Consider the following 22,642-nt stretch of genomic DNA (forward strand, 5'->3'; position numbering starts at 1 on the left):
CCATAGAGCCTTAGACTATGTTCACATGACCATTGTAAAAAACAGCCATGAAAAACAGATGAAATGGTCTGCTTTTCATGGCCTTATTGCATCACAGATTGTGCATCACATATATGGTCTTCAGACCATTTTTATCATCCTTTGGTCATCTCACCAATAACCCCCCAAAAAATAGACCAATTTCATTGGTCTTTTTTAACCCAACACAATGATCCATGAGGTGACTATTAACTGGCATCGCTCAGATGCAAATCTGTTTTGACGATTGTCAAAAATTGACACATTGACTTCTACCAGAAGCCAAAACAGCCATAATCAGGATATGTTATGTGTGATGCAGGTGCATGACTTGTTAAGTCAAGCACAGTAATTAAAACTATGTCCTGTAATGAGCTGTGCACCATGTGACCATCACATGACCGTGGACTAATTTATATTCACAGGAAATAAATAATTAATGGTCACTAGCAAAGATCTAGAAAACCATAAGGAATTTATATAGAAATTTGATGGACAATCACTTTAAATATACCTCCCTTTCTGGTATATATAGTGTGAACTATGGGAAAAATCTATGTATTTATTTTTTCAAGTTATTGTAATGGAGAGCAGGTGATGATATACGCAGTAACTGCACGGAGCCACGGAACAACGATATAAAACATTTTAATAAAGAAAGGAGGGGAAGGAAATGGGAACGGGAGAGAAGGTAAGAAATAAGTATATAGTAGCTAAGCAAAACGTATAATTTCAATATGACAGTGCACACAACAAATTGTGGTAGTTACCCCTCTAGTGTCCTTAGTTAGAACCTGCATGCATTGACTAGTAGAGGCCTCTCTTAAAGTAAGTCAGTAACACGGTGCACCGTATCAATCTTCCAGGCAGGAGCCTGCTTTATCTTCCAGGCAGGGGCCTGCTGTGTCTTCCAGTACACAAAGCTGCTTTAAAGTTTGACCGAGCTGTATGGCCCCTCACTCTACTCACACTCCAACATACCTCTGTTTACAAGCTGACACAAGGTAGAAATAGTGAAGTCTCTCAGGGCCTTGTTTATCAAAGGAAAGTCCTTAACCTTTTCGCTGCCAAGGGTCTCTGGAAATTTTGCACCTCCAGTAGCCAGAGCAATTTTCACAGTTTTGAGATGGACAAATCAAACCTAAATTGCAACATTAAAAAAGCATCCAAGCTATATATTTTCTTAAAGTAGACACCTGCAGAATGCCACTTGGTACTGTATACGAACAGGCACCTTCATGCAATTTTGATTTAAAGTGAATGTTTTATGAAAAAATAAATGTATATTAGTTGTTAAAAGCGGAAACCAAACAAAAAATTAAATGCACCAAACCTCCTAAAAATAAGAGTTCAACATGTGCAGAGTTCATACATATCACTATGGCCTGCAACCGTATGCACGTGTCTTCAGAAAATCGCTAGAACTGGAAGGAACAAAATTCTGCTTTGAAGCTGGAAATGTTAAAAAAGTATCATCCTATAATGTAGGGATTACACACCATGAAAAGTAAGTGAACCCCTAAACCCTATATATTTTTTGAAAGTAGACAACCTGAAGATTACAAATGTCTTAATGGGTCATCGATTGCCACATCCACCTTCATGCAACTTTGCGACCAACACAAATAATGTTTTGAAAATATACACTAAAACACATATTTGCACCTAAAACTCATGTTCAATCTCACATTCATATACAAAATACTTTTAAAATAATAGCTTATGGTGTATACAATGTGTATATATACTATATGTACTGCAAACATCAACTACAACAAGAGCTCAAAAACACGAATACAGAAGACAAGCAGGATTTTGCTGTTGTTCACTAATATGTTAAAAAGCTATACTGCACCTACCAAACTGTGACTGTGATACCAAAATCTAACTTTTTTCAGAGTACACAGCATACCGTATATAAAAACACAATTTGATAGTTTATATATACAACCACCTTCATTCAACTTTGCCGCAAACAGAGATTGCTAGCAAAAATTGCGCAAAAATTCAAATTTGCCACTAAAGTGCGGCTCAAGAAATCCCTTTCTGCAAACATAATGTACTGTCCATAAAACTGCAATATGTGAGGAGTTCATACATACCACACATGTATATATTTACAGGGGCGGGTGTTAAAGAATCGCCAAAATCGCAGAAATGCGCCATCCCATTTTGTGCATGCAAATTAAATAGGACTTTACATAAAAATGTTATTTTCCATCCCCCTATAATAATTTTAGCAACCTATACGTTCATCTCTAGTGATAATCATTATTACTATTATTTTAGTGTGTAACGGACATCACTAGAGACGTATTTTACTGTAGAAAGCTCAGGTATAGTCAGGACAGGGATTGGGTGAAATGTAAACTTTATTTGTGACTTTATGTATATGTTGTGTGTTTGGTGCGACTTTTTTTTTTGGCTGTGCGACCTGGACAATGGTAAACGTCTGGGTTACAGTGCCAACAAACTTCCTGGTTATGTTCAGGAGGTATAACATAAGAATACCCCATTAGTAAAGCTCAGGGGGGAATTACATTATAACTGTATGTGACAATCAGAGACAAATATATAGTATACGCTCTGATTGGCAGGAGAAGGGTTAATAGGGACAATAGAGTCCCTGCCACCCCCCTCCTGCTGTCACATACAAGTTATGCAGAGAGTCAGATTGTTTCTCTGTCTCTCTCTCTCTCTGCTGAACTGCTCCGTGTCCCTCTTCCTTTCTTGTTAGATCACAAATTGCTTGCTTAGACAGGAGGGGGGGGGCACTTTGGAGCTCTATATCTTTGGACTGCATCAACATATCTTGATGCTTTCAATTGCATTTTAAAGAGGAGAATCTCATCTTTAAAATGATATCAAAAACTCGATGATTGGATGTACAGTTTTGGAGCAATTCACTGTTGAAACGCTATCGGGAATTGAGATCTGCAGTTGGATCTCAATGCCAAATAGTGTATTCAACAGTGAATCGTTCCAAGACTGTAAATAAAATCATCAAGTCCCTGGTATCATTTTAAAGATGAGAGTCTCTTCTTTAAAATGCATTTTAAAGCATCAAGATATGTTGATGCAGTCCAGAGATATCGGCATTAGTAGGGAGGACGTACTAACTACGTCCTCCGCTACTGAAGTGCCACCTTGGAAGCACGTACAGTGTACGTGCCTGGCAGCAAAAGGGTTAATGGGCACAGCAGTCTGCCACAGGACCTCCTAGCATGACATGTGTCTCCTTCTGCCTGCAGCTTCCTGTATTCACACGCTTTTCCTACCTGGAACATACCATTTTTCTCTGAGCTGTAAGGGGGTTCTTTTGTGAATAGCTTTGCCCTGCAATTTAGTCTTTTGATAGTAGATGGCAGCAGAAGATCAGACAAATGACACAGTTATTCCATAAGCCCCTTACATTAGTGTACCTCATGTCCCTGTGACATAACAGAACTGGAGATTTCATTAGAATTTCACCCTGTATACTGTATATTCTATAGTCACAAAATTCACTGAGGGGCAGTACACACTACCTACCCATAGAATATAGTTTAAATTAAGACTTCACTTTTATTAGGTTTATTAAAAAACAATAAAAGCATAAATTGTTTCCCACCGTGCAAAAAAAAAGTGTACCCTCAATTGGGAGAGACGAATAAGGGAGTAGGTCTAACCATATTTGTATTCCCTATAACAAGGGCAAACCCTCACTCCCTGTTTCAATAAGTGGTTATATCCCAGTCAACAGAACCCACAGAAACCTTCTGAACAGGATAAATGATCAACACACACACCCCCTTTAGGCTACTGGCCTACCGCCACACCAACAGGGAGGAAGGGGATATCAGAAGCCAGGTATCTCATAGGACTGTGCCAGGAGAGTGACCACGCTAGCTAAGGGACTGACCCTATGCGTTTCCTCTTAAATTCAGATTTAACAGGGGTCATAAATTGTCCTCACAACAGTAAAAACAGCCAAAGCTGCTGTTAGTCTGACGGTGTGATGTCTGACCGCCGGCAGGACCGCCGCTCCACATTCAGCGGTGAGTTGCCCTGCCTCCCTGTGGTCTTTTACACTCTCTATTGCTCCTCCCAGAATTCTCCTCCTCCAATAGTGTATCTGCACTACACACACCCCTCAGAAATGTTTATTCCTCCTCTCGCTCCCTGTCGCTCTGCCATCTATCCTCCTTTCTTATTCGTATACACAGGCGAGCCTCTGCTCCTATGTAGGTAATCAGGTGATCGGATTAGATGATACCGCCCCTCTATCTTGTGCTTGCGACATGTCGGCCGCTCCAACGTAACTGCGCATGCGCACACCATATTGATGGCACATTACTCGGCGCATGCACGTGGACTTAATAGTTTTAACACACAGGTCCGTACACTAGCATAGGTTGTCTATCTTGTTAGTCAGCATCCCAATTACAGTGATTGCTAGTCCTTTTATCCACATATATACCAGCTCATATGTTGGTCACTGTTTATCTGTATACTACTGTTTCTATCTCATACAGAAACCATCAGGTAAGTGTTATAAATGGATTAGTAGATATTGTCCTACATGTACGACCATGAACATGACAAAGGGAGTTATACCAGGAGGAGCTATTCTATACCGACCAACAGAACTCATTATGGGAACCCAGGGGAGGAAGAACTATGAAAAAAAAGGGGGGGGACGGATTATCTGGTCATATCGTCAGTGGGAGAGTGTCTATTACACAAAGTGGTAGCCCAAGAGGATGGGCTAGGAACAAAGTCATATCCACATTGACTACTTTTAAAATCTCAGGCGATACTCCTCTGTACGTCATTCCATACAGGAGACTACCAACATGTATTACTGCTATCCAGTCATTTAATTGGTTAGATGCATCTCAAAAACCTTCCCTACAGTAAGGATTATTGAGACCACATATAGGGGCTATATGCCCCAATTTCATCATATAGAGGTTACTATCTATCGGAGTATCCATATGTTATTCAATGAAGCATGTGTAATATTTGCTCATTTAATCCATGGTACATGGTACATGAGACATGGTATCTAATCGGAAGATCCACTGTAGTTCTTTTTTGAGGATCAACCTATCCCAGTCCCCTCCTCTTGGGGGAGGTTTAACGACCTCGATGACTTGTACCCCAAGACCTGTCACCTCTCCCTTATGAAATGCATTAAAGTGACGTGCAACAGGGGTGTCGCTATCATTTTGAATATCACATATGTGATCACGAATCCGTCTCCTCAGTTGTCTAATTGTCTTACCCACATATCTCTGTGAGCACGGACAACTGAGGACATACACAACACCCTCCGTAGAGCAATTTGCAAATTCCCTACATACATAGGAGGTATCAGTTGGTTTATTGCAGAATCAGGGATTATTGTCCACAAATGGGCATGCTGTACATCTGCCACACTTAAAAGTACCTTTCGGTTTTTTATGGCACAACCAGCTTTCCTGTTTGCCCTTGTTATAGGGAATACAAATACAGTTAGACCTACTCCCTTATTCGTCTCTCACAATTGAGGGCCCACAGTGCATAAAGTGCCTTGCTAAAGTATTCATACCCCTTAAACTTTTTTTCACATTTTGTCACCTTACAACCACAAACTTAAATGTATTTTATTGAGATTTTAAGTGATAGGCCAAAACAAAGTAGCAGATAATTGTGAAGTGGAAGGAAAAAGATACATGGTTTTAAACATTTTAATCAAATAAAAATATGAAAAGTGTGCTTGTATAAAAGTATTCATCATCCTGTAGAACAACCTTTCGCTTCAATTACAGCTAAAAGTCTTTTGGGGTATGTCTCTACCAGCTTTGCGCATCTAGAGACTGATATTTTTGCCCATTCTTCTTTGCAAAATAGCTCTAACTTAGCCAAATTGGATATAGAGTGTCTGTAAACAGCAACTTTCATGTTCAATAATTTCATGTTCAATTTTCATTTTTTCATGCTCACTGGTAATTAGTAGAGATGAGCGAGTAGTGAAATATTCGATAATCGATATTCGTTTCGAGTAGCCCCTCAATATTCGACTATTTGACCAAATATCGAATCCCATTATAGTCTATGGGGAAAAAATGCTCGTTTCAGGGGAGACCACATCCATTCGACTAAGGAGAGTCACCAAGTCCACAATGACATCCCAAGAAATGATGCCAACACCTCTGGAATGCAACTGGGACAGCAGGGGAAGCATGCCTGGGGGCATCTAACATGCCCAAGTCCCAGTATTACCCTACTATCACAGCCTATGAACTAGACACTTTCTAAACTCAAAATAACCTCTATGAAAGTTGAAAAATACTTGGAAGCCTTCTGTCCTCCACAATAGTATGGACAGAAACACAAATTTAAAGCTGAAGAAAAATTAGCATGCATCCCTTTAAATCACGTTGCCCATGACAACCACAGATGACATAGGCAATGGGAAATCCAACAGCCCCCACCCTTAACTGTCATTGTGTATGTGTGTGTGTGTGTGTGTGTGTGATGTGGTAAGACCTTCAAAAATTCACTTTTGTGCCCCTTTATGTGAGCCCTTTAAAATTAAGTTAGAGTTCCTCAAGCTGAGCTACCAGCAGAGATTGAGGCCCTTGAGGTGACTTTTCCCAGCATAGTCTTAGGCCCTTTAAGTTAGTTCAGCCTTGCACCAGCAGGGTTTTTCCCCTTTGGGTGAGTTGAGCCTTTAACCAGCAGACATTTGTTGGCCCTTTGGGTGAGCTGAGCCTTGCAGCCAGAGTGTTAGCCCCTTTAAAATTGTTAGCCCCTAAAACGGTGGTTCCAAAACCATCACTCTCATTATGTGGGATTGAAGCAGTGGATTGGATTGAGGACCCAGACATTGACTTTGATTTTGATTTTGAAATTGATAACCTTTTTGGCATCAAGTCCTGGGGGTAACTTTTATTTAGAGGACCGCAAAGGTGGAGAATTGGCTGCAACCACTACTACCAGTAATAGTCCTGTAATATCGGACTCTAGAGTGTTCTGATCAGGTGTTAATAGTCCAAACAACATGCTCCAGTACTTTAGATGTAGATCAGAAAACCCTTTCCCTTCCAACACCAGATTTAACCAAGGTTCATCATCATCCTGCTGAGATGGTGCCACTAAAGAAAGTCTTGCCTTCCAAGGCATGTTCTGTAGCTGCGACTGAGCCAAATCTAAACACAGAGTCCTTTGGAACAGAACAAAATTCAAAGTGTCAAAAGACTTTAGAAACTGTTGAAAGTAATGGGATCCAGAATGAGGAGTTCATCACAAGGCTGACAGACCCAACTCCAAATACTGCAGTACAAGCAACCAGCAGCCAGCCTAAGATTGCCTCTTCTTCAAATAAGACACAAGATTTTTTAGAACCAGAACAGGAAAACCCAGTGATTGCCATTGCAGCAGTGCCTAGGCCATCTTTCAGAGCGGTTCATTCAGAGATTGAATTGAGAAAAATAAAAACATTTACTGTGATCAAGTCTTCATGCACATTAGTGTGCATGGACAACCTAACGTAGAAGATCCTCATGCTGAGCTGGCCTCATTACTGAACAAGATCAACCAGGATAATCAAGGCTGGAAACAGCCATCAGATCTTACCAGAAGGAATCTTTTTGGAAAGAAGCCATCTAAACGTTGCACCTTTAATTGAGTTGAGCTTTGCACCAGCAGAATGTTAGGTCCTTGGGGTGAGATGAGCCTCTAACCAGCATAGTTTTTGGCCCATTGGGTGAACTGAGCCTCTAACCAGCATAGTTTCTGGCCTTTTGGTTGAACTGAGCCTATAAACAGTAGAGTTTTAGTTTTTGGTTCTTTGGGTGAACTGAGCCTCTAACCTGCATAGTTTTTGGCCCTGGCCCTTTGGGTGAACTGAAACTCTAACAGCATAGTTTTTGGCCTTTTGGGTGAACTGAGCCTCTAACCAGCATAGTTTTTGGCCTTGGCCCTTTGGGTGAACTGAACCTCTCACCAGCATACCTTTTGGTCCTTTTGGTGAAATGAGCCTCTAACCAGCATAGTTTCTGGTCTTTTGGTTGAACTGAGCCTATAAACAGTAGAGTTTTAGTTTTTGGTTCTTTGGGTGAACTGAGCCTCTAACCAGCATAGTTTTTGGCCTTGGCCCTTTGGGTCAACTGAACCTCTCACCAGCATACCTTTTGGCCCTTTTGGTGAAATGAGCCTCTAACCAGCATAGTTTTTAGCCCTTTGGGTGAATTGAGCCTTTAAACAGCAGAGTTTTAGTTTATGGCCCTTTGGGTGAACTGAGCCTCTAACCAGCATAGTTTTTGGTCCTTTGGGTGAGATGAGCCTCTAACCAGCATAGTTTTTGGCCCTTTGGGTGAACTGAGCCTCTAACCAGCATAGTTTTTGGTCCTTTGGGTGAGATGAGCCTCTAACCAGCATAGTTTTTGGCCCTTTGGGTGAACTGAGCCTTTAACCAGCATAGTTTTTGACCCTTCGGGTGAACTGAGCCTCTAACCAGCATAGTTTTTGGCCCTTCGGGTGAATTGAGCCTTTAAAAAGCAGAGTTTTAGTTTTTGGCCCTTTGGGTGAACTGAGCCTCTAACCAGCATAGTTGTTGGCCCATTGGGTGAACTGAGCCTCTAACCAGCATAGTTTTTGGCCCTTTGGGTGAATTGAACCTTTAAGCAGCAGAGTTTTAGTTTTTGGTCCTTTAGGTGAAGTGAGCCTCTAACCAGCATACTGTAGTTTTTTGCCCTTTAGGTGAACTGAGCCTCTAACCAGCATAGTTTTTGGCCCTTTGGGTGAACTGAGCCTCTAACCAGCATAGTTTTTGGCCCTTTGGGTGAGTAGAGCCTTGCACCAGCAGTGTTTAATTTTTTGGCCCTTTGGATGATTAAGCCTTGCACTAGCAGTGTTTAATTTTTTGGCCCTTGGGGTGAGTAGAGCCTTGCACCAGCAGTGTTTTATTTTTTTGGCCCTTGGGGTGAGTAGAGCCTTGCACCAGCAGTGTTTTATTTTTTGGCCCTTGGGGTGAGTAGAGCCTTGCACCAGCAGTGTTTTATTTTTTGGCCCTTGGGGTGAATAGAGCCTTGCACCAGCAGCGTTTTAGGCCCTTTGGGTGAACTGAGCTTCTAACCAGCATAGTTTTGGGTCCTTTGAGTGAACTGAGCCTCTAACCAGCATAGTTTTTGGCCCTATGGGTGAACTGAGCTTCTAACCAGCATAGTTTTTGGCCCTTTGGGTGAGTTGAGCCTTTAACCAGCAGTGTTTTTGGCCCTTGGGGTGAGTAGAGCCTTGCACCAGCAGTGTTTAATTTTTTGGCCCTTTGGGTGAGTAGAGCCTTGCACCAGCAGTGTTTTATTTTTTGGCCCTTGGGGTGAGTAGAGCCTTGCACCAGCAGTGTTTTATTTTTTTGCCCTTGGGGTGAATAGGGCCTTGCACCAGCAGTGTTTTATTTTTTGGCCCTTGGTGTGAGTAGAGCCTTGCACCAGCAGTGTTTTATTTTTTGGCCCTTAGGGTAAGTAGAGCCTTGCACCAGCAGTGTTTTAGACCCTTTGGGTGAATTGAGCCTTTAACCAGCAGAGTTTTAGTCTTTGGCCCTTGGGGTTACCCCTAAAAATTTAGATTTCAGGCCCTTGGGGGTGAGCTCTAAAACTAATTTTAGAGTCCTTGGGGGAGTCCTAAAAAATTATTTTTCAGGCCCTTGGGGGAGACCTAAAAGATTAATGGGGTTTTTAACTATTTATTTACGGTGAAGGTGGTGGTGTTGGAGGAGGAGGAGGACAAGGATGAGGAGGAGGACGAGGTACTTGTGTGCTGGCATAGACACATGGAACTGTGTCTCGTCAGTACTGTGGATGGGACATGCTGGTTGCGGGTACAAAATATCTGCTATCCACCTTAGCATAGGTTCCTGGTGCTCGGGCCTCGTCAGCACTACACTCTGCACCCCTCTTGATGTTGTAGCACTGCTGGCTGCCCCTCTCCAGTATATAATTGGAGTCAAGGTACTGCGGCCTGGATCCCCAGCTGGATTTTCTCATCCACGTCCCCTTGTGCTACTGATGAGCGGCACTGCTGGCAGCCCTTCTCCAGTACCTGGACTGTGAAGTAGATCCCCAGCTGGATTTATACGTCCACGTGCCCGCCCCGATTCCTTGATGCTACCCTGATGCATCATTGGCAGGTTCAGGGGAAGGGGAGTGGAAAATTGAGGAAATGGAGAGTGACCCTTCGAGTTGGGGGCAGCGAAGTCATGCCAAGTAACACTCTGACTGACTTCATGTTGGGTTGCTTTTCAAGAGACAAAGGCATAGTTCACATCCTGGAGAGCAAACAATACTGGATTTTTGCAATCCTCGACCCCCGATATAAAAAAAAAATCTCGTCCTGTTCTTGTAGGGGAGAGGAAAAATAGCATAAATGATTGCCACAAGCAACTAGTGCAGAAAATGATGGAAATGTTTCCTTAAACCCTCACTGGCAGCAGAGAGGCTAACAACTGCCATCTGGTCCACAACCACCAGGGGGAACACTCTCCAAGGTCTGGGACATGTTAATGCCCCCCGGCCAAACTACCACCACTTAGGGACCTAGTGTCATCAAGAGGGAAAAGTATAGGCACATTTTGCTTGATTAACCGGCCAACCACAGACCTGTCCTCACTGATCCCCCTGCGCCTTACACGTATTGGGTGTAGAAGTTGGACCTGTGGCTCTTGGGGTGAGTTGAGGCTTCCCCCAGCTGAGGTTTGAGTGAGTTTGGCAAAGGGGTGCAAGTACGCCCTGCAGTTAGCCTTTTAGGTGGCATAGAGTGTACACAATGAACCCCAACTGTCATTTGCAGAGCCACTCTTCTACTTGTAACTGCATGATAGAACCTGCATGTCTATGCTCTCTTGAGTTAGAGATAGATTGGGGCCCCTGCATTTTAAGTTTATGCCCCATTCTTTTGCTTCAGCCCATAAACAGAGATGTTATTTTGTGCCCATTGGTGCCAATTCAGCCGTTCCACCCCCCGGATTAATTCTTTTACCCCCCCACTTGGAGTTGTCACTTGCCCCAGCAGCGTATACAGTGTCAGGCCCATCATTCAGCTTCAGCCCATAAACAGAGATGTTATTTTGTGTCCATTACTGCCAATTCAGCCGAGCCACCCCCAGGATTAATTATTTCACCCCCCCCCACTCTTGGAATTGTCACTTGCCCCAGCAGCGTATACAGTGTCAGATCCACCATTCAGCTTTAGCCCATAAACAGAGATGTTATTTATATATTTAGCTGTATACCACTTTTATTTGGGAGTGGAATACAACCAGGAAAGCTAAATTCAGCGTATATATACTATAAACAGATTTGCTGATTTGGGGGTATACACTGAGGAAAGCTGGATTGAGCATATATGGCCTGACGGATTTGCTGTATACCACTTAGGTTTTTTTGGGGGTATACACCGAGGAAAGCTGGATTGAGCTCATATGGCCTGATGGATTTGCTGTATGCCACTTAGGTTTTTTGTGGGGTATACTCAAAGGAAATCTGGATTGAGCTTATATGGCCTGACGGATTTGCTGTATACCACTTAGGTGTTTTGGGGGGCACACACCGAGGAAAGCTGGATTGAGCATATATGGCCTGACAGATTTGCTGTATATCACTTAGGTTTTTTGGAGGGTATACACCGAAGAAAGCTGGATTGAGCGTATATGGCCTGATGGATTTGCTGTATACCACTTAGGTTTATTGGGGGGTACACACTGAGGAAAGCTGGATTGAGTGTATATGGCCTGAAGGATTTGCTGTATACAACTTAGGTTTTTTGGGGGGTATACACCGAGGAAAGCTGGATTGAGCATATATGGCCTGAAGGATTTGCTGTATACAACTTAGGTTTATTGGGGGGTACACACCGAGGAAAGCTGGATTGAGTGTATATGGCCTGAAGGATTTGCTGTATACAACTTAGGTTTATTGGGGGGTATACACCAAGGAAAGCTGGATTGAGCGTTTATGGCCTGACAGATTTGCGGTATAGCACTTAGGTTTTTTGGTGGGTATACACCGAGGAATGCTGGATTGAGTTTATATGGCCTGACTGATTTGTTGTATACCACTTAGGTTTTTTGGGGGGTATACAACAAAGAAAGCTGGATTAAGCGTATATGGCCTGAAGGATTTGCTGTATACAACTTAGGTTTTTTGGGGGGTATACACCGAGGAAAGCTGGATTGAGCGTATATGGCCTGAAGGATTTGCTGTATACAACTTAGGTTTTTTGGGGGTACACACCGAGGAAAGCTGGATTGAGCATATATGGCCTGAAGGATTTGCTGTATACAACTTAGGTTTATTGGGGGGTACACACCGAGGAAAGCTGGATTGAGTGTATATGGCCTGATGGATTTGCTGTATAGTACTTAGGTTTATTGGGGGGTATACACCAAGGAAAGCTGGATTGAGCGTTTATGGCCTGACAGATTTGGGGTATAGCACTTAGGTTTTTTGGTGGGTATACACCGAGGAATGCTGGATTGAGTTTATATGGCCTGACTGATTTGTTGTATACCACTTAGGTTTTTTGGGGGGTATACAACAAAGAAAGCTGGATTAAGCGTATATGGCCTGACGGATTTGCTGTATACCACTTAGGTTTTTTGGAGGGTATACACCGAGGAAAGTTGGATTGAGTTTATATGGCCTGACGGATTTGCTGTATACCACTTAGGTTTTTTGGGGGGTATACACTGAGGAAAGCTGGATTGAGCGTATATGGACTGACAGATTTGTTTTATACCAGGTAGTTTTTTTGTGTGGTATACACCGAGGAAAGCTGGATTGAGCGGATATAGGATCCTATATACCCTATGTGAGTATGTGAGTATACAGGTTTCTGCTTACCCCTATTGGACCAGTGTATACTGTATGCCAGTGGTTGGGAAAAAAGGGCTTTTGGGATATTTTGGCAGGTTGAATCAATATATCGGAGCTGTATATCTCCTAACAGAAACTACAATTCTATCTGACCCTCTGCAGATCTCTGTCCCTATCTCTCCAAACCGCAACTGAGATGAACATGGTGGCCACTATTCTTATAAATCCAAGGTCACCTGATTTCGGCAGCCAATGGCTTTTTCCTATTTTTTTTCAATGCCTACGGTGTCGTAGTTCTTGTCCCACCTCCCCTGCACAGTTATTGGTGCAAAAAAAAAAGCGCCAGGGAAGGTGGGAGGGGATATGAATTTTTACTGCGTTTGCCACGTGGTATTCAATTGGAATCGAATATCTCAAATAGCCTGATATTCGATCAAACACCTATTCGATCAAACGCTGTTTGCTCATCTCTAGTGCTTAAACAATGGACCCAGACAATTTTATGAAAAAGGTTACTTTATACATATAAAGCTGTGTGAGCCAGTCACTAGCAAGTGTCCTTTTATGTGCAGATACAAAGTGCTTGGGCATACCGAGTTACACTCAGATAAAGACATTATATTCTGTTGCAAAAATGTGTGTGGGGGGGGAGGAGAGGGGGGATTGAACAAAGGATGGCAAGTTTTAGGCAAGAATACACCCCCTAAGCTATAATGCAGTGCTGATCTAAGTTCAGCAGCTACTCAGCACCTGCATCAGGAAATATTATGGCTGCTCATTGAGTGGTGTATATACAGGAGTAAGGAAAGCTAAGACAATATTAAAACATTTCCACCCTCTGCATGGAGAGATTGGCTGCGCTGACAGCCAGCTTCCCTCTACTGCAGCTGCCTTTGTAAAATTTGCAAGAATGCATAAACCACAGTTCTGCATCATACTGTCAGAAAGTAACCAAATCCATAAGACCTACAGGTTAGAGCATTTTCTACACATAAAGCTATTTACAAAACTGGTTAATTTTACACCCATTGGCCCACATTTACCAAGACAGTGGAAACATAGAGAAACAGCCTAGAAATACCTCAGATTTATCACAGTGGAGCACATTTATGATTGGTGAGTGTTTGTTTTTTTCTTCCACACCTATTTTCTTATGCACCTATGTAGAGTAAATAGGATGGTTTACTATGTAAATATAATAATTTGAGTCCTGAATAAAGCATATTTCTATTTCTTCTTTTCTGTAAACTTAGCATAAAATTTGCAAACCTATATAGGAGTGATAAAAATGCACTGGCTGCAAAAGACAATAGCCTGAAGTGAATTTGAAAGACTTTTGTGACCTCTGCTAAGATATGCAGGGAACATTATTTGAAAATTGCTGTATTAGGAGAAAGATTTTCTGCCAGACTCTCGTGCCCTCTAGAAAGGTGTCAAATATTTTCTTTCAACTGAGACAACTTTCAAATGGATGCCAGGAAATAAATTATTCATTAAAAACATAAATCCCATAAAACAGAAACATAATACTGCCTTACTAAATAAACATATTGATAAAATACACTGTAAGGGTGCATTCACACTGAGTAACGCTGGCGTTTTTTGTGCTTATTTTTGCACATAGCGCCGCGTTAACGCCGTGTATACGCCGCGTTTGCGCCGCGCTATTTTGCGGTCGCATTGCACAGCGCAAACGCAGCGTTAACGCGCTATGTGCAAAAATAAGCACAAAAAACGCCAGCGTTACTCAGTGTGAATGCAGCCTAAGGGTGCATTCACACTGAGTAAACGCTAGCTTATTTTGTAGAGTAAAATTACACTTGTAAATTTTGCTATCCCATTGACTTCAATGATATTTTTTTACAAGTGTAAAAATACGCCTGTAAAAAATACGCCTGTAAAAATACGCCTGTAAAAATACGCCTGTAAAATGTCATTGAAGTCAATGGGATAGCAAAATTTACAAGTGTAATTTTACTTTACAAAATAAGCTAGCGTTTACTCAGTGTGAATGCACCCTAAGGCTTTCCTAAACTAAAGAAATGTGTTTTGTTATGATGAAACAGACATAATTTTCGATCAGAATATCTCTCATTAGGGAAAGACTGGTATAGGGACTTATTAGACCATGCACACGTCCTGCTTAGAATTCTGGAAATATGCAAACAAAACCTCATTAGTCTAAAAGAGAAATTTCCTTTATGTGCCACCTTTTGGAAGGTACAGCGGCTTGCAAAAGCATTCATGCCCCTTGAATGTTTTCAGATTTTTTCATCTTACAACCACAAACTTATTTTATTGAGCTTTTAAGAGACAGACCAACACAAAGTGAGGTGAAATGAAAATGATACATGATTTTTAAAATTTTTAGCAAATAAAAATCTGAAAAGTGTGACCTGCAAAAATATCAGCCCTCCCTTTTTCAATACTTTGTAGAGCCACCTTTCACTGCAGTTACAGCTGCAAGTATTTTGGGGATTGTCTCTACCAGCCATGCACATCTAAAGACTGAGATTTTTGCCCATTCTTCTTTGTAAAATAGCTCAACCTCAGCCAGATTGGATGGAGAGCGTCTGTGAACATCAATTTTCATGTCTTGCCACAGATGCTCAATGGGATTTAGGTCTGGACTTTGACTGGGCCATTCTAACACATAAATATTCTTTATCTAAACCGTTCTACTGTAGCTGTAGCTCTATGTTTAGGGCCATTTTCTTGCTGGAAGGTGAATCTCCTTCCCAGTCTCGGGTCTTTTACAATCATGTTCCCATCAACTCTCACCAGCTTCCCTGTCTCTGCTGAAGAAAAAGGGTAAAAAAAAATGCAAATCTATTCTCCAGGATGTAATTAGGAGAGCAGTGCACTCTGTACGCCGCCCTCTAGAGGGCAGCATCCTTAACATCATGCATGACTCAGTTAAAAAGTCAATTTAATCATGATGTGGATTTAACTGCCAAATTAGTATTTCTACTCCAAAAGGAAGAGATTTCCCAGCTATGGACAGCGCTTGTCAGGATACGGAGTCGCCGCGGTCTCCTTGCTGTGCGGCGTCTCCCTGGGAGACGTGTTAGGAGTTCTATTGGGTATGCTTAGGTCATTGAGGGTTAATCTTTTCCTTGCCTTCAGTCTCCATGCCGTTAGCCATCAAGTGTGTTCTCTGCTGCTATTTAAACCCCACCCAGGCATGGATCCTTGCCAGCCATTCACTTTGTGGTTCCTGGTTCCTCTGCTCAGTCTGTTTCCCTGTCTGTTTGTATTCGGTCTGTTTTCTTGGTTTATTTACCCGGCTTGTATTTTTGACTCTCCCTTGTCTTTTGATTTGGTACCTTTATTATATCTCCTGGCTCGACCTCTTGCTCATCTGACCTCGCCTTCTCTTCTGTGTCTTGCTGGGACTTGTGGTCCTCCCTGGTTCCATGCTGTTTAGTCTTTTGTTTTGCATTGCAGTTACACTGTGCTTTCTGTTTAGGTGTGACCCCGTGACTCCAGTCCCTAGGACTTTCAGGGCCTCCTCTCCCCTTATCCTAGCCGCCGGATAGAAGGTTAGGAGCCGTGGTAGGCACACCTCAATTAGGAAGTGCATTGGTCTGCCTCATCTCAGATATTACAGCATAGTTATAGCTGCAGGGCCTGTGACCCCTTTTGTCATTAGCTGCACAGTGTTGTTTTCCAGCTGTGTCACTTTGCACTGCCTGACCCTGACTCCAATCCTTACATAATGGCTGGCCCTTACCCTAGACATGCCGCCCGGCGGTTTAGTATGGATGCCGAACACTCTGTAACTGACTGCCTGGAAGAACTGTCAAGGCAGGTGCAGGGCATGGCTGGGTTAATTAACCAAGTCTCGCAGTGTCTGGAGGCTTTGCCTGATCCAACATCAGCCGCTGCAGGTGCTTCTATTCAATCACCAGTTTTTCCCACATTGAATACCCGTCAGGATCCTAAAATGCTTTTGCCTGACCGTTTTGACGGTAAACCAGACAGATTCCGAACATTTCGGGAATCTTGCCATTTATTTTTTCATTTTAATTTCCTTTCTTCTGAAGCAGAGCAGGTGGCGCTGGTGGTGTCCCTTCTAAGAGGGTCACCACAAGACTGGGCCTTGGCTCTACCTGCTGGAGCTCCTGAATGGAATTCGTTAAAAAAGTTTTTTCAAACATTAGGTCAGATTTATGATGACCCTAATAGAGTTGCCTTGGCCGAGTCCCATCTTTTGTCTATTCAGCAGGGAGTTAGAACTGCCGAAGACTATTCTATGGAGTTTCGTCAGTGGAGCTCTCAGTCAGGGTGGACAGACAGACCTTTGTTAACCCTTTTTAGACAAGGCTTATCTGATTCTGTAAAAGATGCTCTAGTAAGTCATCCATTCCCTGAAAATCTAGGAGACTTTATGTCCTTGGCTATTTCTATTGATAGGAGGCTTAGGGAAAGGCGTAGAGAGAAATTAAGCAAACCTGGGTCCTCAGCTAAATCCGGAACCTATACCTCCTTCTGCTGTTCCTACCTCTTGTTCTATTCCTGAAGAAGAACCAATGATATTGGGGTCCACAACCGCCTCCAGGAGAAAGTATCGCCTAGAAAACGCTCTGTGTCTGTATTGCGGCAAACCTGGACATATCCTGAGAAACTGTCCAACCAGACCTAAACCACCACCGGGAAACGCCAATGCCTGAGTGATTTCTGGGAGGGTCACTCAGGTACACAGGTACCTCCTAATAATATTGATAAATGTTTACTCCCTGCTATTCTTGTTAATGGTAACAAAACTTTTGCATGTCAGGCGATGGTGGATTCAGGTGCCGCCATGAACTTCATCCATGAAGTGGTGGCACAAGCTCTAGGAATTGAATTGATTCCCATGAAATACCCATTTCAGGTATCTGGAGCAGATCTAACCCCTTTGTCTGAAGGGAAAATCTTAGCCCGTACTGCTGAGGTGCAGTTTTTTGTTGGCAGTTTACATGTTGAAAAAGTGTCATTTTTTGTTATGAAAAAACTGGCTGCAGACATTATTCTTGGTTTACCCTGGTTGCGTGTACATAATCCAGTGTTTGATTGGGGAACTTCAGAGTTGGTTAGATGGGGAGATTCCTGTACTTCTCATATTAATACTGTTTGTACTATCAAAAATGATATCAAAATTCCGGAATTTATTACTGAGTTCAAAGACGTCTTTGACGAGCTCAATGCAGAGGCCTTGCCTCCACATCGACCTTATGACTGCGCAATTGATTTGGTTCCTGGAGCTAAACTACCCAAAGGTCCCATTTTTAACCTTTCAGCTCCAGAGCGCGAGTCCATGCGCCAGTACATGAAAGAGAGCCTATCTAAAGGACATATCCGACCTTCAGTTTCTCCTGTGGGGGCGGGGTTTTTCTTCGTTGAAAAAAAAGATGGTGGCCTCCGACCTTGTATTGACTACAGGGAGTTGAATAAGATTACGGTCAAAGACCAACATCCTCTGCCACTCATCCCGGATCTTTTTAACCAGGTGGTGGGGGCTCGATGGTTTTCTAAAATTGACCTCCGCGGAGCTTACAACTTGATTCGGATAAGAGATGGGGATGAGTGGAAAACCGCATTTAATACCCCTGAAGGTCATTTTGAATACCTAGTTATGCCTTTTGGTTTGAGCAATGCTCCGGCGGTATTTCAACATTTTGTGAATGACATTTTTAGGGATCTGTTAGGTAGATATCTAGTAATTTATTTAGATGACATCCTCATATTCTCACCGGACTGGGAGTCACATCAGCAACATGTAAAAGAGGTTCTTCTTAGGCTACGTCAAAACCACCTCTGTGCTAAGTTATCCAAGTGTCAATTTGGAGTCCAGGAGATAGGTTTTTTGGGATACAGCCTTACTCCTGGTACCATTGGTATGGATCCCAGAAAGGTATCTGCAGTACTTGAATGGGAGAAACCTACTACCTTAAAAGAAGTTCAAAGGTTTCTAGGTTTCGCCAACTATTACCGAAAATTTATTCGAAATTTTTCTTCTATTGTTAAACCTCTCACCGATTTGACCAAAAAGGGGGCGGATCCTGCCTCCTGGACACCAGAGACGGAGGTAGCGTTCGCCACCTTAAAACAACTCTTTACTTCTGCCCCAGTCCTGGTCCATCCTGATCCTGAATTGCCCTTTATTGTAGAGGTTGACGCTTCAGAAGTAGGTGTAGGAGCCGTCCTGTCTCAGGGCACTGAACCATTTACCAACCTCCAACCTATCGCCTACTTTTCCAGGAGGTTCTCCACTACCGAGGCCAATTATGATGTTGGCAATAGAGAGCTTCTGGCGATTAAGTGGGCCTTTGAAGAGTGGAGACACTTCCTGGAGGGGGCCAGACATAAAATTACTATACTGACTGACCACAAAAACTTATTATATTTAGACAAGGCAAAAAGATTAAATCCCCGTCAAGCCAGGTGGGCTCTATTTTTCACTAGGTTCCACTTTGTAATTACCTATCGTCCCGGCTCAAGGAATACTAAGGCAGATGCCTTGTCTAGAAGTTTTGGTCTTAGTGGTAGTTCTGATGGGGAACCTGAAAATATACTTGCTCATGGGGTGGTAGTGGCAGTTTTGACCTCGGATCTTGAAACCCGTATTCTCAACACTCAGGATGCTGCCCCTAGTGCGTTACCACCAGGTAAATTGTTTGTCCCTAGTCACCTCCGCTTGGAGCTCTTAGAGGAGATCCACTCCTCTGTTCTGGCAGGTCATCCAGGCATTACTGGTACTGGGAATCTGTTATCACGTACGTATTGGTGGCCATCTTGGCAACAGGATATAAAAAAGTTTGTTCATTCTTGCGAGACCTGTGCCAGATCTAAGGTGCCCCATCAACTTCCAGCGGGTCTTTTACATCCACTCCCGCTACCCAATAGACCCTGGTCACACATCTCCATGGATTTTATTACTGATCTCCCTTCCTCTAAAGGGAAATCAGTAATTTGGGTTGTAGTAGATCGTTTTTCTAAGATGTCCCACTTTATTGCCTTGAAAAAATTGCCTTCAGCTAAATTGTTGGCCTGGTTTTTTATCCGTCACATTTTACATCTGCATGGTATTCCTTCAAATGTGGTGTCGGACAGGGGCGTACAGTTTGTGTCCAGGTTTTGGAAAGCCTTTTGTAACAAGTTGGGAGTCTCTCTTTCTTTCTCCTCAGCCTTCCACCCAGAGACTAACGGTCAAACAGAGAGATTGAATCAATCTTTAGAATATTTGCCCATGGCTGAATTTGCACTAAATAATCATGTCAACTCCTCGACTCGGTTGTCTCCCTTCCACATTAACTATGGTTTTCACCCCAGATTCTCCTCAGGAACAGGCAATGAATTCGCCTTTTCCTCAGTAGAGGACGTTGCTAAATCTCTCTGTACTGTATGGGCTGAAAGCCTGGCATCACTGAGAAAAGCCCAGGCTAATCAAGTAAATTTCACCAACAGAAAGCGCCGCCCTGGACCTGACTTTGTGGTGGGTGACAAGGTCTGGTTATCCACAAAAAATCTCCAACTTCGTGTTCCATCCTCTAAGTTTGCCCCGCGTTTTATTGGTCCATATTCCATTTCTGAAATAATCAACCCTGTGTCATTCAAATTATCACTTCCTAGGTCCCTCCATATTCACCCAGTTTTTCATAAGTCCCTACTCAAAAAGTATGTTCCGGCAATGGTCACTCGTTCCCCATCCGAACCCGTGATCGTTCATGGGGAACTAGAGTATGAGGTGGAACGGGTCATTGATTCACGCAGAGTGCAGAATTCCCTTCAGTTCCTCATACATTGGAAGGGGTATGGACCAGAGGAGCGTGTTTGGGTGGCAGCCAGAGACCTTCATGCTCCTAGATTGGTGGAGAAGTTTTTCCGTTCTTGCCCTACTAAGCCAGGGGGTCCTCTTGAGGGTCCGGAGGCCCCTCCTCAAAGGGGGGGGGGTACTGTCAGGATACGGAGTCGCCGCGGTCTCCTTGCTGCGCGGTGTCTCCCTGGGAGACGTGTTAGGAGTTCTATTGGGTGTGCTTAGGTCATTGAGGGTTAATCTTTTCCTTGCCTTCAGTCTCCATGCCGTTAGCCATCAGGTGTGTTCTCTGCTGCTATTTAAACCCCACCCAGGCATGGATCCTTGCCAGCCATTCACTTTGTGGTTCCTGGTTCCTCTGCTCAGTCTGATTACCTGTCTGTTTGTATTCGGTCTGTTTTCTTGGTTTATTTACCCGGCTTGTATTTTTGACTCTCCCTTGTCTTTTGATTTGGTACCTTTATTATATCTCCTGGCTCGACCTCTTGCTCATCTGACCTCGCCTTCTCTTCTGTGTCTTGCTGGGACTTGTGGTCCTCCCTGGTTCCATGCTGTTTAGTCTTTTGTTTTGCATTGCATTGACACTGTGCTTTCTGTTTAGGTGTGACCCCGTGACTCCAGTCCCTAGGACTTTCAGGGCCTCCTCTCCCCTTATCCTAGCCGCCGGATAGAAGGTTAGGAGCCGTGGTAGGCGCACTTCAATTAGGAAGTGCATTGGTCTGCCTCATCTCAGATATTACAGCATAGTTATAGCTGCAGGGCCTGCGACCCCTTTTGTCATTAGCTGCACAGTGTTGTTTTCCAGCTGTGTCACTTTGCACTGCCTGACCCTGACTCCAATCCTTACAGCGCTGTTTCGGCCTATTGGGCCATCCTCAGCATAGCGTAGGGATACTGATTTGGCAGAGTGAGAGACTATAGACCAGGGTCAGGGGATAATCGTACACATCAGGGAGAGTGTTTGCCTACATAGGCAGTACGGAGACTTACAAGTCATTCCTGCTCCGCTAGGGATTCTGGGTAAAAAATATGCAAATCTATTCTCCAGGATGTAATTAGGAGAACATGCACTCTGTACGCCGCCCTCTAGAGGGCAGCATCCTTAACATCATGATGTGGATTTAATTGCCAAATTAATATTTCTATTCCAAAAGGAACAGATTCCCAGCTGCTGAAGAAAGGCATACCCACAGCATGATGCTGCCACCACCATGTTTCACAGTGGGGATGGTGTGTTATTTTTTTCGCTACACTATTTGGTTTGCATTTAGGCCAAAAGGTTCAACTTTGGTCTAATCTGACCAGAGCACCTTCTTCCACATGTCTCATATATGGCAAACTGCAAATGGCACTTCTTATGTCTTTCTTTCAACTATGGTTTTCTTCTTGCCATTCTTCCATAAAGGCCAGATTTGTGAAGTGCACGACTTATAGTTGTCCTATGAACATGTCCTCTCAACTGAGCTGTGGATTTTTGCAGCTGCTCCAGAGTGATCATGGGGCTCTTGACTGCTCTTTGACCAGTGTTCTCCTTGCTCGATTTGATAGTTTAGGTGGACAGCCATGTATTGCTAGGTTTGCAGTTGTCAAGTATTTTTTTCCATTTTTGGAAGATGGGTTGAACAGTACTCCTTGGAATGTTCAAAGCTTGGGATGTTTTTATAACCTATCCCTGTTTTAACCCCTTCCCGACATCTGCCGTACTAGTATGGCGGTTGCTGGGCGTTTATCTATGGGGGTCGCCCGGGAGCCAGACTGCCGCCATAGCTGCCAGGTGTCTAGCTCCTGGGGGGAGAGGGAGGAAGCCCAGGCTGCACAGAAAGTTCTTCATAAGATGGCAGCAATAACTGATGCTGCTTAGTGCTCGGAAGTTACAAGAAGCCGTTAGCTGATGCTGATGCTGCCCCTGGTGCCTTCCCAATATATCATTTCCCTATGTTAATAGGGAAAGTATGCCACTGGCAGGAGGTCCCTGTGTGTGTCAGGGACC

This window comes from Leptodactylus fuscus, chromosome 6 (assembly GCF_031893055.1).
Source record: "Leptodactylus fuscus isolate aLepFus1 chromosome 6, aLepFus1.hap2, whole genome shotgun sequence".
In the NCBI taxonomy this organism is placed as follows: domain Eukaryota; kingdom Metazoa; phylum Chordata; class Amphibia; order Anura; family Leptodactylidae; genus Leptodactylus; species Leptodactylus fuscus.